The sequence below is a fragment of the Lagopus leucura genome, unplaced genomic scaffold (genome assembly GCF_019238085.1).
Source record: "Lagopus leucura isolate 7727_CA_CO unplaced genomic scaffold, USGS_WTPT01 Super-Scaffold_100035, whole genome shotgun sequence".
In the NCBI taxonomy this organism is placed as follows: domain Eukaryota; kingdom Metazoa; phylum Chordata; class Aves; order Galliformes; family Phasianidae; genus Lagopus; species Lagopus leucura.
The window spans coordinates 3598423-3616103 of NW_024962284.1; the positions used below are offsets into that span (position 1 = coordinate 3598423).

At 42.6% G+C, this 17681-nt stretch overlaps 1 long non-coding RNA gene across 1 annotated transcript; it reads right to left on the reverse strand.

Moving 5' to 3' along the window:
- Positions 1–721: 721 nt before the first annotated feature.
- Positions 722–14736, reverse strand: LOC122186258. Its single transcript, XR_006181105.1, has 4 exons — positions 14597–14736; positions 14413–14495; positions 13580–13749; positions 722–782 (listed from the first exon to the last, which is right to left on the reverse strand). It is a non-coding gene; the product is annotated as an uncharacterized LOC122186258 (long non-coding RNA).
- Between the last annotated feature and the right edge of the window lie 2945 nt (positions 14737–17681).

Genomic DNA, 17681 nt, shown 5'->3' on the forward strand with positions numbered 1-17681 from the left:
GGACTCAGTGTTTTGCCTCCTGCCAGCTTGGGGAGCTCCATGTTGACTGTGCTGGCCTACAACCCATGGGACCAGTGGCCCCTGGAGCCCTGCCAATGGGGGTTTTGGGGTGCTGTCTGTCAGACACAGCTGCTCCTTGACAGCTTTTGAGCCCAGATTAACATCCACTCGTGTCTGACCTCATCCTCAGGATAATCTGGATAACAGATGCTGACAACCTGTTCTCCAGATTATTATTTAAAAAGTGAAATCATTTTATTCCAAGGAAAAGATGCTTGCTTTGGGGCTGCAGTACTGCACAGAAGTATTTGGCTCCCTTTGCTGGTACGCGTGCAGTTTGCCACATGGCCTTGAAAAAGCCAATTAGCTGCTGCTTGATTGCTTGAGCTGGGAATAAGAAGTTTTTTCTTTGCTGTTTTACAGAGCTGCTGTAAGCCCTGTCTCTCTAATAGCTTTAACACACACTAATTGTTTACAAATTAACCTCCAAGCATGACCGGTGCTGTATCTTGGGCCTAACGAATTTCCACATCGAAGTGCTCCCACCTGAGATACTTTAGGCTGCAGGGTGAGTCTGTTTGCCTTTACCTGCGGGGGCAATTCTGCTGGAGGGGAAAGATGGGGGCATGGCAGTCACCAAGGCAGAGCTGGAGAACAGCCGCGTGTTTTCCTTTGGAGGAAGGAGGGATGGAGACCGACAGCCGCTGTGAGGCCACTGAGCCACAGCCAACTCCTGCGTGTTGTTTTCTTTGTTAACGTTCTGAGTCATTCTCTAATCTGGTCTGAAAAGGCAGGGGAGAAGCTCTTGTGAGTAGCCATGGAGAAGACAGAAGATTAGAAACTGTCAGCGCTGGCTGTCTCAAACAGGGGTAGCAGCAATTAGAGCACAGCACAGATCCAACTTACACGGAGCTACCACCCAAATCCTGCCACCTGAGTGAGGTGAAGTTTAAGTTATCAGCTGCCTTGTCACCTCTGAACTCAGAGAAACTGAAAATACTCCCACCCTGCAAGTATGAATGGAACCTGAAGGACACATGGAAAGTCATTACTGAAGGGTGCTAACTTTTCTGATAATAAATTAGTTTTCTGACTCCTCAAACGTTTTGTCAGCCAGGACAGTGGGTTGTTTTATGGCCCAGGTCTGGTGGGCTGTTTGCTTATGGATGTTATGAATGTCTGTGATTTTATTTAGGGTTTAGGTTATCGCCAGATGTTGAGATTGCACAGGGAAAAAAAAAAAAATCTTGATATGTCCTGGGCTGATCTGTTCATCCAGCAGCTTACGTGGAGGCAAAGGTTGACAAATTTCTGATATCAAACCCAGCTGTCAGAACAACACGGGGTAATAGCTGTCCTTGTCAAACGCGCCAATTAATTCACTACACTGTCAATGTGGGGATAATTGATAGACTCCACAATCTGGCTGAGTAATGAAAGTCGGATGCATTACTAAGTCCACTTCACCTCCTAAGAGATCTCCTAATGTAACCTGAGCTGTCAGCGCTGTGGCAAGGGATGCTTGGAAAAAAACCCCAAAACAACAGTTTCCTGCAATGGCAAGCAGGGATTTCATAGGAATCCTTATTTTAAGGGTAGAAAAATATTATGTGAAGGAAAAAAAAAAAAAAAAAAAAGAGTATGAAACCGTGGAATAATACTGTAGAGTGACAGTTCTATCCAAGTACTCTCTAGAGTGGAATGGAAAACATTAATTTCTCTGTGGGAATCTGTGTTGTGAGGGTCATTGTTCTGATGAGCTGTTTCTAGAAGAAAACATGGCCATTGTCTTAAAGGCTGCGGCTGTCAGAAAGCAGCATCAACTAAACATGCTCATCAGCATAATCTTTCATCTGATCTACTGCTTTTTGTTAGGAACTTCCAGAACAAAACAATTGCTGTTAGAGTTCCCTGACAGCTGTGCTGGCTTGTCTACTTCCAATATAGACTGTATTTTGAATAAACAGTTTAATAAGCAGTTGAGCTTTCTGAATTTAGAGGGTGATTTTTCATTAGCCACTCGTTTCAAAAGTAAAACAAAGTTGTCCTCTTTATCGCCACAGCCCAAGGATCAGGTCATTAAACCTATTACTATCACGTGTGCAAGTCAGAACTGCTCTGCCGTGTCAGTGTGGACAAGCACTCATAGCCACTGACTCAACAACAGCATAATAAAATACAGAATGCAATCTTGATGGAGAAATCCAACAGCTATGTACAATGAGCAAGATCACAGCATGACAAAAAATAAGCCTGATGGTCAACAAAAACCTCAGAGTAGAACTGATGCTGCCACTTTGAACCACCTCGTCTGCTGCTGCCAGTGCAAAGGAAGGAAGGATGAGAGTGCCTGATGGCCCTGTCACCCCTAATGCACAGCCCAACATCAATGCAGGGATACATAATGCACCCAAACCCCCCCGTGGAATGAGGAAGTACGTAACTACACTGAGCCAAGAAACATAACTCACCCTCTTTCAGCACACTGTTCAGTTGATTTTCCAGGGTACCACAACTAGAGGACACTACAAACATGTCAAGAATCATCCAGATCATCTAAAGGTACTTCAGAAAGAGCTGCTTGCTGCAAAGAGCAGGGGGCAAAGCCAGGCCTGCTCCTCTGTGCTCAGGAGTGGTACAAATCAAGCCAGGGAGCCATAGGGAGGGAAATAAGTCACCTGGGAATTCAGTGCATGAAGAGAGAGAATTGCATAGGGAGGGCCACAGCACTGCTTCTTCATGCAGTTCAGCAGATGACAAAATACATTACAACTGCTGGCAAAGATGAGAAAAGCAAGTTTAAAAGGCCTGCCTGTGCTGCGTAGCCCTGCTTTCCTATGTCTTATGATTTATGTACTTATGGATGAATTTAATACTCGACGATCAAGAGTTCAAATAGTGGCTGTATTAATGATTTCAAAATAACCTCTAAATCCCAGGATGGCGGTAGAAATTTTCAGCTTGGTCTTAATCTTCTGACACTTTTTATTAAGAGCTAAATTAAGTGCTGTTGCCTTCTGATAAAGCAGCTTACAGGAGTGTGAGCTGCAGTGTTGTCACTATAGTGTATTTACAGCTGGTGCCCTGAGCCCAAGTTCTAGTTAGACAGACTAGATCTTTCCCAAAAGTGAAACACCAAAGGGAAAATTTCCTGTCTGATTTCATCTCACATTTGGTTGATATTTGATTAATCCTTACCTAGTATTTTTATCTGTGTCTCTGAGTTTTGAGGGTGGCGTACCTTATTATCTATGTTTAATAGAGTATTACTGATGCAGATGTCTCAGAATAAAAGAACCCAAGTCCTCCAGACCATGCAGAGTCACTTTGGCTCACAACTGCCACTCTTTCTTCCCTTTTTCCCAACAAATGACACTCACAGGGCCTCCTAGCTTGTAAGTGTTATGCATTTTGCTGCTAAGATCTACCTTACTCTGAAGCCTAGGTCTGCATTTTGTGACCAAGGTAATATTAATAGGTATCAAAAAAAATACAAGAATCGTCTCACCATTACTCCCCCTTCCTCCAACTTGTCCCCTAAAGTGCTTATTTTCTTGAGCCAGTATCAAGAAAGTGTGTCTGAATCAGGGACAGAAATAAGTGATGTCTGAAGCTGTTCTGAAACTCCAGTTTATCCATACACTGTGACTCAATCCCAAAGATGCTGCAGTTTCTAAATTAGAGGTAGTCTTACCTGTTAATTAAAGGTAATATTATCCCCAAAGACCAAACATGTCATCCCTAGTCTTCATTTTGAAACTATAAAGTATCAGAAGAGCTGATACTGAATGCCTTGAGATGTACAACAGACACTGACAGGCTATAGTATTCCTCCCCATATGTTACAATTGGGGGCTGTTAAGGCCTTTTTGTGCCTCAAAGTTTTCATCCATACCTACTCAAATTCCTTGCTGGCTTCATGTCTGTGTATTATTTGAGCTCTCAAAGTAATCCTAAAGCTACAACCGAATGAGAAAAGTAGGAGAAAAGGTGGGAAAGGAGTGATGCTCATGCTAGTGGCAATCACAGCCCATGAGAAGCAGCTACGACAGCAATATTGGGCTTTGCCATGAGCACAGTAGGATAAGAACAGGAGTATGGGAACAAGCAATAAACACTGCCATAGGCAGGCTGGGAAGCACAGCCTTGGCAGCCAGTGTGAGAGGGCGCAGAGTTGCAAGTGGAAAGCAGGCAATGGAGCTGCCAGTAGAAATCCATTGCCTTACCCATGCAAAAGCAAAGGCACCTACTGCTGTACAGCTGCTCTATTCAGCTGGATCTTGACAGTCTCCAAAAATGGAAATGTACAACATCTCTGAGTAACTTGTACCACTACCCTGTTTTCGTGGTGAAAAAGACTTTTTTTCTGCCACTCAGAACCACTCAGATTTCAATTTAAGACAGTTCTTGTCCTTCCACCGTGCACCCCTTTGAACAGCCAGGCACCACTTATTTGATTTCTTGGGGAGCTGCTGCTAGATTCCATCACATCTGCCTCTTCTCCAGTTCCAACAAGAGCAGCTTCTCCACTCAAGGCAGGTGCTGCAGCCCTGGATCATGTCAGCCATCCTCACTTCCTCCCATCTTGTGCTGGAAGTCTCTCACAAGTCCCCACATTTTCTTCCACCCGGTGCTCCCCACACCTGCTTCCAGAGTCAGAGTCCTAGAAGTTCCTTCTAGGCTCAAAGCTTTGCACATGTACTTGCTGAATTTCAGGAGGCTCCTGTTGGCCTGCTCTTCCAGTTTATGTCCCTTTCAAATACTGAGAGATCTCTGGACTGGAAGTGAAATGCTAACATTATTTTAATGATCTCCTGGGCACTATGAGGAAGGCAAGGTGTTACACTAGCAGATGCTGTTTCTTACAGTGCATTTGGGTATATCCAGAGAGGAAAAAAAATAGAAGTGAGGGAGATGCACAGAGTATCCCACTGCAACCCAACCTGAGGTTAGCTAATTGCCTGTTTGGTATAAGACATGTGGCAATACTATTTTAATGTTGTGGCCTTCAGAGAATGCAAGATTTAAGACTTGAGGGAAAGAAACGCATACATTCTCGGAGTGATGAACGACTGGCAGTTTCATCTGAATACTTGCTGATACAGAAATTTGACATTTTTTTCCAAGGGCACATGCCAGAGAAAAGAATGAGAAGACTTCTTCATCTGAACACTTGCATCTCCAGCAGGAAGCGGGCACGCTCACTGCAGGCCAGCAGAGCAAGAAATGCTGCATGCTGAGCACCCAAGTCCCAGAGAGGAAGAGTGGGAATGCAACCTGGTTCTGACCTCAGCAGGAGCCGAGAGCAATGCGATGTGCTTTGCTGGGTGAGGTGCAAGACACGATGTTCCCAGCTGGCAACTGATGGTAACTTAATACCCCCAGATGGAGGCTGGGGGCGATACGATATTCCCAGCTGGTAGCCAAGGCCTGCCTCAGTGCATTCCCATTTGTGCACGCGGCTTCTCCGTACAATGAGAAGGGGTGGGCGAAGTGCAATAAAGCAGCTGGTCTATTAGAAGATAAGCTTTGTGGGGAATAACACAAACATGCAGAATCCCCTTAATCTTAAACTTTATTACCCTAGATAATAGGCTTTGGTAGTGACAACAATCGGTTGAAATGCAGAATTGTCTCGGCTCCCGTGGCACCTGCCGTGTCAGTCAGTCAAAAGCCATCTTCTCCCACACAAAAAGGTGGCTGTTTGCTACAAGCAAGCTACAAGTTTTGTTCATCTCTTTTGAAAAGGCCAAAGAAAGCTGGCTATCTGCTCACAGTGGATTTAAGCATGCACTCTGAACTCACTTCTAGGGGAAAGGCTGAAGTCCTGTGAAAGCCTGCTGTCTTTCCTCACCATAGAGGAGTAGGAGCAAGCCATCTTTTGTCTGCTGAAGCCAACTGGAAAGAGCAGGGTTGTCATGCCTGCTCTGAACAAAGTAATGTTTTCCAATATTCAACCAATGATGAGAAAGAAAGAGAAATACGATATTTTTGTGCATAATCTCCATATGTGCCATTTGCAATATCTCTGACATAACATTAATTTGGTTATCCATAACACAATCCAGAAAAATTTTCTTTTTGGCAGAAAACTCAGATCTCAGAATTCCATGTGCACTTGCAATCCACAATCCTGCAATCAGGCAGGTAAGGCAAGCTTGCAAATAAAAAATAATTTTACTTTATAAATGGCCTTGGATTTATTAATATTTCTCTGTTATGTGGTTGCTTTTTTTTAAAGTCAGTTTTTCACCTACAGCTTTCAAACTGTTAGGCCAAAAATCTGCTTACCGCAAGCTGTTCTTTTGGTCAAAAACATTTCAGTATGAACTGTGGTTAAAAGAGTAACTACAAAGTGACCGGGGGTAATATTTAATGGAGAAGAAATAAAAGCAGATTTAATTAAAAAAACAAAACCGTGCCAATTATTTCAACTTTTTAAATGTCCTCCAGCATAGCTGCAACAAGCATTACAGCAAAGTTCACAGTGAAAGGTACTTAAGGTAGAAAATGGAGCTCAATTAGGGGAGCTTATACAGGTTGAAGCAGAACAGTTAACTGGCCTAAGTATGATGAATAGTAAGGATGGTTCTATGCAATTCATAGTTTTGTCCATGAAGCCAGGATCCCTTTCAACATGCAGTTATTCCATTATCTCTGCTGAGAAAGTGGAAATTAAAACAAATAAATTGGAACCAGCAGCTTAATGTGACTTGCAGAACTATAAATAAAGGGAGGATGCACTGAAGCCTCTCTGCTCTGTGCCTCTCCCCAAGGACAGAAGCATCAGTGCCTGTTCCAGCAGTCGCCAGCTGCACGCAGCAAGTGGGAGAGCACTGGCAGGGCACATCAGTCAGACAAGCCAGATAAGAAGAACTGGGAAAGGAAGAGAGGAGGCTTACATGTAATCTGAGCACTACTGTGGAAGAAATACTACTTTGAGTCTGATTTATCTCAGCTGATAAGTTGCCTTCAAAACAAAATCTGCTCCAAGTGGTTCCAGCGCTTCTGATGAGCATCTTCCACATGCAGGAAGATGCATCACTCTTTTGTTTCAGCAGGATGAGATAGGCTCCCGTGCCTCAGACGGTTCTCCTTCCTCTGCTAGATGAGACAGAACACCTCTGCTTCCTTTCCGATGGCATATTGATTTTTTTTCAGCCTCTCTTTCCCGAGGGAATTGACCGCACTAGATCAAATTAAGAACAATCTAAGCATTTAATGGGGCTCCTTCAATACAATGAAGTTTGATTGCTCGAAGTTGAAGTTCATGATAATTATTTATGCTGACAGCACCCTCACAGGCAATAAAGACTGACCCTTTCCCGAACGCGCCAGTCTCTCCATCAAGAATTTACTTTGAATCTGCTGTACTTGTCTGGTACCCACACTTTGCATTACTAAGTATAAGCATGTTGATCACAGAACAAAACATCCTCTATTTCCACCAGAAGCTGGGGTTGTCTTCAGATTTGAGATTTGTGGCAAAAACTTTGACTCCATGGGCTGCAGGATCAGGCTTGCACCTGTTTAACTGCAGTTCCCTCGTACCCAATAAAATCTGTTTGTGGTGAGAAGTGCAACTTTTCTATATCGTATAAGAGGCCAGTGCTGAAGATTACTTACAACCAGAGCTCTGGTTTTATAAGCAAGTTAATCCACGAGCAAATATTTTTCATGAATGGCTGAGAAACTGAAAACAAATCTCTCTTGCAGCTTCTTGAGTACTGCTATTAAAAATCCTCCTAGTTGGGTACAACAAAAACAGTTCTGAAGTAACTGTCTTTGCATGCGTGTGCACATATCCCATGAAACCAGGTGCTTTAGCTGCTGTGCATGCATGTCAAGGTACAAAAAGCAGCACATTCTTTCATATTTTGGTGTGTGTATATATATATATATATATATGCACACATAGAGACACACACACAAAAAGTGAAAACAATGTCATTTTACATTTATATATAAAATACATACACAAATGCACAAAAACATGTGAAGTAGCTTTCCATCTGCAACAGTACAGCTCCTCAGCAGTGCATGCAGATTTACAGCAGTCAATGCTCTGCTGCAGAAAGTGCATCAGGTAAGTGAAAGCAGGCAGTTTCAAATTTTTTGTTGTTGTTGTTTAAATCTTTTTTCCCTCCCCAGAGCAACAACTTTTGTCCCGCTCGCATTTGAAGCATAGCTGCCAAAACATAAACCATTTGGGGGAAGATACGGCCTCCCACGTGTTCTGCTTTTTATGGCCGTGAAAAGAATAAATGTGGTTTAAATACAAGGAATATAGTGCTTACTTGGATTGTTGAGTCCTTCAAGTGGTGGGGAGGAGAGCCGTGGTGCTCTGTCACATCTTCAGAAAGTTCTTGTCTTTGTCGTGAACAGACAGCCCAGGATCTCTATTGTTTCTGCCACACTCTTTCGTCCTAGTGCAGGTTTATTTATGCCTTTATATGTATAAAGTTCTCAGCAGTAACACTTTAACAGTGGAGAAACAGCTGCCTTGCATCACTTAGTGACTCCACAGTCAATGGACTGACCAGAAAAATCAGTATCTTAACTCTTCTAAACGTAAAAATGATGTTACTTAAGAAATGATTTTGTGTATCAGTTAGGAAATGGGAGAATTAAACCAAGTGGTGTGCAGACAGCAGTCCGTCTCTTTGCACACAGTCTTGCCAGACAGAAATGCAGTGGTTTGCGGCCCACAGCTGAGCATGGGGGGAACGTGTTTGAGTGGCTCCCTTGGAAGACTTGAGTTTTGTTCTTGTTATGGCTTTAGCTTCTCGCTATCTTGCTTTATGGGAGAGCCTGTCTCGTGGGCTGCACTGGAAGGAAACAGCAGCCAGTTTGACACCTGACCGTCCCTCCCCCCGGCCAAGAACGGAGCAGCCAGGTCATGCAAGGGCACAGCAGGGCTGGTGCTGGGGTACCTGGAACTGGATTTTGGCAATGTGCCTTGACGACATTAGCTAAAAGGGCTCAAAGATGCTTTTCATTCACATCTAGGAAGAGGGAAGCCAGAAGCTGCTGTTTCTTTAAGCGACGGTGTCTGTGAGGGCTGCCCTGCCTGGCCATGCAGGCCCTCGGAGCGGTGCTGGGAGGTTTTCAGCACGGCTGAACTCCTGGTGACCCTCAGCAACAGTAATTGTTTTAGCATAGGTTTGAAAACAACAGCAAGAAACGTTCTAAAAATAAGCACAAGCTTAAAATAAATTTCAACCCTGGAGCCCTGCTCATGTAAAGAGCCCCGTCCATCTCCCATGTTGTTCTTGATTAGCATCACAGCTCTGGGTGCTCGCAGAAGTGACAGCTTTCAAACCACTTCCACTGCCTCCTGCTCCACTCCCAGCCTGACAGGGAGCCAGCCTGCACCGACAGCAGTGGCCTGGAAAGCAACATCACAGTGTGGCTCTGGCTCAGGACACACACTGCGTACCCCAGTATTTATCTGAAGCTGAGATAGGGAATAAATCCAGTCTTACTGCAGCTATTGGAATAAATGCCTTTCCTCCCTCTGTAGATATGACACAGCAGTGGCTACAAAGGAAGTAGTCTGTGTCATCCGCTGTGATGCAAAGTGCCCAAAGCTGCCCACCAAACCCATACTCACCCAGCACACCTCGTGCTGGGAGGATCAAACAGCTTTCTGCCCATCAAAAAGAAAAGGGGAAATTTTGACTCTAAGTACTGAAGGAATTCTTTGCTCTTGGAAGAAGGGCATATGCAGAGCAAAGGCATGTCCAGAATTTCACAACACTTTTAGACAATTTCCTGTTATAATGAGCCACCTGGAAATTAGCCCTTATCCCCCCAAGGTTTTAAGGCAGCACGTATACCTTCCTGTTACATTCCACCTGGGGTCCAGAAATCCCAAATGTTCGCTAAACGTGATGGAAAGAAACTCTTCTTTAAATAGGGAAGAAGAAAGCATTTTACTTGAAGAGCACGCGGCCTGCTGTGCCTGCCCATTCAGCAGTGGCACACAGGGGAGTCCTTCCAACAGCATCCCCCAACCTGGTGATGTTAAAAAGCTGCCAGACTGCACTGTGTGGAGCACAAGGAGAATTTTCACTTGGTGAGTAATGGAGAAGAGAACCAAATTATTGCATTCTGGCTCTTTGTAAAGATTTTTCACAGCTTGCCTGGCTGACTTCTTGCAGAGAGCAGTCTCACAGACTACTGAAAGTTAGAAAGTACGTCTGCACTCTGCATACTCTCCTCTTATTAATATCTTAGGGGATGGTATGTTGAGAAAAGGCTGTTAGGACACAGGCTAAGAACAAAAGATGTGCACAAAACTGTGCAAGGCAGTCAGTGAGTAATGGAGGCTCCTGTGTTTTATTCTCACAGGAAAACTTCATGTGAAATACTTTTCACATAAAGAATTTGTATCAAGTTTCAATCCTCTACAGGAAACCTACAGAAAATGAAGTGTTTCAAGCTATAAATACCAGCAGGTCCCAGGATGTGGTGTGTGGGGCAAGAGAAGACATTTTCTCTGCATACTGTTGTCTATAAATGGCATTATTTTTGCCTTTTCTCTCCCACATAAAAGCTAGTTAGATCCTGACTGCAGACTGAAGCCTTCAGCTAACAGTGAATATTCAGATATTGCAGACAACTCTAACACAGCCCCCTCTCCTATGGCAAACTACAGATATCTGATTTCTGAGAGACACAAACATGAAGAAGTCCACAATCTTAACTTTGTTGTCTGACTAAACACAATTCTGCTCCATCATCACTGGAGAACTTAGGTTAATCTGGGCAAATGAGTTTTGGTGGCAAAATGTGGACTTTGGTGGACTTAGCGTTTTAGGTGCCTTCATTTTGGAAAAAACAAAAACAAAACCAAACCAGCTTTAACAGCTTGCTAAAAACAAAACTAGTGAAGTTGCTTATTTTAGTTGTCATTCGGACTAGTACTAATTATGCTTGTTAATAGTAAAATGAGGTTTTAATGCTGATTAATGCAACTGATAAACTGTCAAGACTGCTAGTCACACTTAAGGATCTCTGGAGACTGTACCCTAAAATAGTTGGTATCGTGTGCAATATGGCTTTTCTGGAGGACCAGATGTGAAACATATGGTGACCTATTATTGTAAGGATGAGCCACAAGTCCTGGCTGAATTATATTGGACAAACTACCCGAATGGAAAGCTAACATCCAGTGATTATTACGGGATCATAGCAGCTTTCTAGAGTGTAAGGAACTATGATGGGCTTGGGAAATTGCCTAGCTCAGTTACTCATTCCTGGTTGACAGAGCAGTACTGTTACCTGCTCATGCTTATTTATATTCTAGACAGATAACATTTTGTTTTGGGTGCAAACATCCTCTAAAACATGTTGCCATCAGAGAACACTTGTTGCCTCTCATCCCAGAAGCCTTTTCTCAGTGCTGGCAGGCAGTCCCAGGGGCAGGGCAGTCCCAGTGCTCAGCCAGTGGCCATCACGAGCAGACCTGCTCAGCTGAGGAGGAGCAAATGGGCTGTAGCACTGAAGACTGGAGGATTAAAGATATCGTACTTCTGGAGTGCAAATAAGTAGGCAGAAAAACTGCTAATGTAATGAAACTCACTGCTCCTTTACGCAGAGATGCAATCATGGTGCATCAGACGTATGTCACGCAATCAGGTCACTTAGCTGTTTGGGCAGGGTCCTGTGCTGTGCTGGTCACCCCTCACCTGCAGGAACCTGGCCAATTGCTGGGCTGAGCTCTGGAGGGCCATTGCGAGAGCACTCAGGTCCCCTGGCAGGAGGAATGAAGGCAAGGCTCTTCTCTGAATTACCCTATTTCCCCATATCCATTAACCTGATCGTTATCCAATACCGTACTCTGTCTTCAGTGTGGTGGCAGGTACTAGCCAGAGCAGAATATAAGGGACTGCTTTTCAGTTTTGCTGCTGCCACTCTGTATTACTCTTTGGTATGATTCTATCGTTTTATGAACAGTTTAACCTATTTACTCATGTGTAAATGGACAATGGTTGAAGATTAGAGAGGCTTCATTTGCTACGAAGAGCTACTATCTTGTCTCAAAGGAAAAAGAACCAGCTGACCTAGATGGCAGAGCCTCTCTCTCTGGATGTATCCTATTACCACCACAGCATCGGCCTATGGGCATAGTAACAAACAGCAGCACAGCTACATAATGATTGTTAGAGGCCAGAAAAAAGATGAACAAGTATTTCAATAACTAAATATGCAAATGCACAGGTACCATGTTTCATGTTCATTTCTAAATTCAACGTAATTGCTGCTGGTCAAATTTACTTTAGAAATGATACATTAAAAATTATATATATAAATGAAAATGTATTTGTAAGAAGGATTAAATTTTGTGTTGCCTCCCTTTAAATATTACCAGTGTAATACCAGGGCTTCATTCTTGGCTGTAGGTTTGTTAGACTGAAGCAGAAGTGTTCCTCTTTCATCAGCCATTTCAGCACAGCACCCAGCCCTACATCCCTAACCCACGCGACCGTGTCACTAAATTCACAGAATCAAATCCATAGAAATGCTGAAACTATGTACTGCAGTTCTGTAACCATGCAAGACTAATTCATTGCAATAAAAATCCTCTTAAAATTGTCTAGCAACAAAACCAGAGGTATTTTTGTTATTTGGCCAAGCTTTTCACGATGAATAATGCTACCACAGCTTAAATGGCCTTCATATCTATATTCTGGCCAGGACACATGATCCCACTGAAGCCACTGAAGGCTACAGCTGTGGTTGTCTGCACAGGGTTACTACACTCCTGATAGATAATTTGTTCCTTGGAAAAGTCTGTTTTAGTAGTTAGAAGGCAGCCTCACATGTGCCAATGTGCTGGGAAAGCACATCACAGACAAAATGTAATGACTGCTGACACCCGACCAGCTTTCCTCTCGTTCCATATAAAAGCCAGCAAGCTAAATCATCAGAGCAATCATGCTGTTCACCTTCCCTCACTGTTCAAGCACGGCTTTTACATCAGGGAGCTAAGTCTATCAACACGTAGCTTAAGAAAAAAAATATTATTGCATGGTGTATAGGAGTCCTACTGACTGGTCTGAAAAAATAAACTGGGATTAATGTTTCAACAGAGAACAACTCCTGTCCAAGGAACTGAACTTTGTGAAACACTTCACAGATGCACAGAAACATCTGAGCTGTGATGGACTTAAAACTGTTCTTACCCTGGTCACTTTGCTACATACCCGTGTAAGATTTATCAGAAAATAAAGAAAGATTTCAGTAAACAAGGAATAAAATACTGCTTGTCTAAATAAACCAGCATGCATCTTGCCTGAAGCATGGGAACACTACTAATTCTGAAAAGTATAAGCAAGTAACGCATGTAAATAATTATTTTTAATTAGTTCCTACAAGTTAGGATCAGGGAACCAGTTAATTCTCACTCTAAGACCTTTAAAAACAGAAAGCTGGAGAAATGAAACAGCTGCAAACTGCATGTTCAGAAAATAAGGATCCTATGCTTAGTTTGGCCACAGGTTACTTATGTAACTGCTTTTGCTTAATTTCTGTCCCACAGCTCCTTCCAACAGTAAGAACAGCACCCTGTTACCTGGTTCCTGCTCTCCCTGATTCTTGCTTGCTGTGTGCTTCACTCTAAAAGGACTCTCACGTTGGACACGTAACACCAAATCAAGCAGGTTGCAGCCTTGGTTGAGCACCGCTATCACAGAGATGAAGCTGAGGTTTTCCTGGGAGAGTCCTTGCATAATCTGCTATTTGCTGCAGGACATTATAGTAAGAATGGTAAATTTTAATCTGCAGCTACCCACTGTGTTTAAATCTAACTGGTAACTTAGTAAAATTTGACAAAAGTAATCTTGGAGCAATCAATCCGCTTTTTTTTGCACAGGAAGTGACACAAAAACAGATTTTTTCCATACTTCCAGATACTGTGAGGTGATGGATTTAAATGCCACCAAAGATGCAGTATCTATTAAGGTATTACAAATGCTGCTGGTAACCTAAAGATACCTGAAAATCTGGCCTCAGTAACAGAAACCGCAATCAAAGACAAAAATACACTGAGTTTCATTTTAAGCAGCTGTAGCTATTGAATTTCAAAGTTTTATGTCTAGTACAATTGATCATGGATAATAAGTCCATGTATTTTGTAGTTTTAAGTCTCCAGTAAATTCAGCAGCACTTTGTACTAGAAGTTCTGCTGATTAGGAAGCCTTAATCAATACAATTTAGCTCCTCTTAGGAGCTGCTACTCTCCCCCAGTCTGAGCTGGACTTCAGCCAGAAGCCTCAGTGTCAATATGATGTTCAAATATGCAGTCTTCAAAACCCTCTAGATACCTCATAACATAAAGCCAATAACAAGGTGGTCTTACTGACAGAGCTGTAGTCTCTGTCTTAAAGTAACGTAAAGATTTTGTACCTGCTTCAGATCTTTCAAAGAATCTGTGCTAGTGCTGATCTTCAGAGAGTTTGAAGTAAGCTAATTCATCACTTATTTACCTGCTGAAGAAAAAACACAAGATGCACTTTAAGATGATTGATAAGGGTTTTTGCTGTGCATCTAACAAAGATTGCTTGCTCTATTACCAGGAGCCTGGTTTTACCCGTTTATCCTCATTGTATCCTGGCTTGATTAAAAATGCAGGAATTGGCTTTGACTTTTGTTTTCCATCTAGCTGAAAGAAGGCTCCCCTGTCATTCTGTGTTCCAGGATCCAGGGATGATTATCACAGCAGCAGCTTTGTTGTTGGGGAAACAAAGGAATTGGGTTCTCCACCTATTTCCAAAGTAAAAAATGGAACTGTCATCGAAACAGTTTGAGAGATGCAGACTTGGTTAAGAACGTGAGATCTGCTGTGTGATCTTAGGCAAGTCAGTTTTCCACTTGTGAAGTCAATATATTCCTTTTCTCCTACCTTTGCAGCAACCTGTCCTTTGAGATTCAGCCTTACAGCATGGGTGACCTCCTGCTGTGTGTATTATGAGCTCCCAAACAAATCAGATCCATGCTGACACAAGGTATCCACAATCAGCAACAACAACAACCAAAGAGAAAAATTATACTCTTCCTCCAATTGCAGAGTGACCGACCCCCTGCAGCCAGTAGAAATATTTTGCTGAAATACTTGCATGGCAGTGAACACTGAAGAGGACTGTACAGGACAGTATGCAAAAAAAATTAAATATTTTGTGTTGGCTCTTTTCTAACAGAAATCATCCCAGAATGCTCCTCTCAATACTTACACGTTTGAGTCACAGCAATAGTAACTAACATTAATAGAAGAATAGATTTTATTGAGATTTGAGGAAGACCAAGTCTTTTATTTCAGACATTTAACTCCACATTTTCAAGCCTGCTTTTGAATATTTTGTAGATTAAAAGTCCTAAACGCCTACAAGCCTTTCAGTCCAAACTCCTCAGCGGACAAATCCTATTCTACCACAGAGCCTAGGTAAACACTAACCTCATCTTGAGGAAGACATTCACTCAGTTATCCTATACTGAGGCAAACCTCTCCTCTTGTCAGACCCCCTCCTGCGAATGCAAACTTCAGGTACAAAGCAAGTGGCTATAACTGAGCAATAAGAACTGCAGAAAAACGTTCCCTAGAAGAAATGAAGGACCTCTCCAGTTCTATTCCATAACCAACAGAAAGCAAACTGAGCCTGCGGAAAACGTCCTCAGCAAAACTGAGAGTAGAACAAAACAAGATGTAGCCTTAGAGCCAGGTCATGAATGAATCATTACAAAGTTGGCTGGCTCAAGCCAGAGATGAAGGCATGGAAAGTGATAGAGAGATGGAGAAAAATAAATCAATATGGATGACTGAAATCCGATTCAGTGCACTAAAACTCCCTCAGATTTCTCTTGCATTTTCTCTTAATTAGGCTGACAGGAACTGAAGCTGAAAATGTTAAAACCCAACTTTAGTCTTCCATGTTGCACGTAGGTACAGTGATTTATTAGAGTCCTTTTCTCTGCGCCTTGGGAGAGCAGACAGTGCTTTGATGGCTAGGACTTTCTGCAAAAGTGCATAGGGTGTCCTGTGAGGGCTGAAATAGCTGAAGCAGGTGTCTACACCTGGTCATAAGAAGATTTAATCTGCTTAGTGGGTAAATGTCAATTAGCAACAAAGACAGTGCATAAAAGGCTGGTTACTACAAATGAGGAATCTGTAAGGAAGATAGGATCTATATCTCAAGCCAGGGGCAAGACAAAACGCACTGCTCTTTGTTGCAGGCTTTCCTGCACACACCGAAATTGATGCACTTCTAATAATAAGTTAGTCATGGCAGGCAGGGAGAATAAGAATCCCTACCTGACTTAAACTACTAGACAGCATGCTGGAAAAAAAAAAATAATAATAATAAAAAAAAAAAAAATAAAAAAGAAAGAAAAAAGGAGGGAGGTTGTTGGTGAGGGAAGAATATTCCAGAATGTACTTCAATCAGGTGTGGTCAAAAGCAAGGTCTCAGCCCTTGTGTCAATTTAACACCAAACAGAAGGACTGCAGAGTTTGGATGTCTCCCTCCACCTTAAATTATGGATCATTTCCAGGAGTTTCCTTAATAAAATTTGTCTAGAGAGAAAATATTGGTGTCAGCGAGGGGAAAAAAATTCTGATTCACGGAAAATGGAAAAGAGAAAGGCAGCTTCAACCAGGAGTTAGCCATCAATCTATTTCTTAGACACAGTCTTGGCAGAACCCATTCTCCTGGTAGAACTTGCCTGGAGTAGACCAGATTGATTTGACAGTCTCTTAGCCTAATAAATGCTTGACCTCAAGGTCTGCTGAATTCACTAAATTCACTATGCAGAGTGAATTGGGAACCAATCACCTCAGGGGAGCATACAGTTCCACAGCCCTCCCCTGATAAAGGCCTTGACTGCTTTCAGCCTTAGCGAGATGACTAGATGGAAGCTGCTCTCAAAAGAAGAAAGGTTAATTGACTACACTGCCATTAATCAATCACTTGGAAAGATTCAGCACTTACAATAGGTAGGTCCCTCCTCCTGCCAAGAGGTTCTTGCATGTTAACCAGGGACACACCATTTCCTCCTGTATGAAGGATGAGTAATAGACAGAAACAATGCAGATAGATGCCAGGTGTATGATCCAAAGCCAGCTGAAGTCTATAGAATGACTCCCAGCAAGTTCAATGGACTTGGATCAGATCTCAGAGGAAGACTTATTATCCAAGTTTTATACTGCGTATGGATACTGAGCTACTTTTATTAGTGAGGAATCCTTGAAAAGAAGCAGATTCACTGCAGTTTTGCCTCCCTGTGAAACAGTACTTCTTCAAATCATACTGTGCCCTATTTACACTGATTGTCAGATAAGGCTGACATCCAGCAAAGGAAAATTACCTGCCTCTGACAGTAGATAGACACATATACATTTCAAAGACTCTAAAGAGTACAGGAAGAAAAAAAACACCGAAATATCTCTGCAAATGTTTTTCTGGCCTTTTTGTAACTGCTCAGAACCAGAATGTTGCCTTTCTGAGAAAAGCTAGATCACCTTCTAAAATCATGAAGCAAAAGGAGAAAATAAAATTGAGGAGATCCTGGCATGGAGAAGAACAAGTGATGAAAAACAGCTGCAAGGATGGTAAAGCTGATAGAGCCAGAGAAAGAACATACAAGAGGAAAAAACGCTTTGAAAGTACCTCTGAAGAATACAC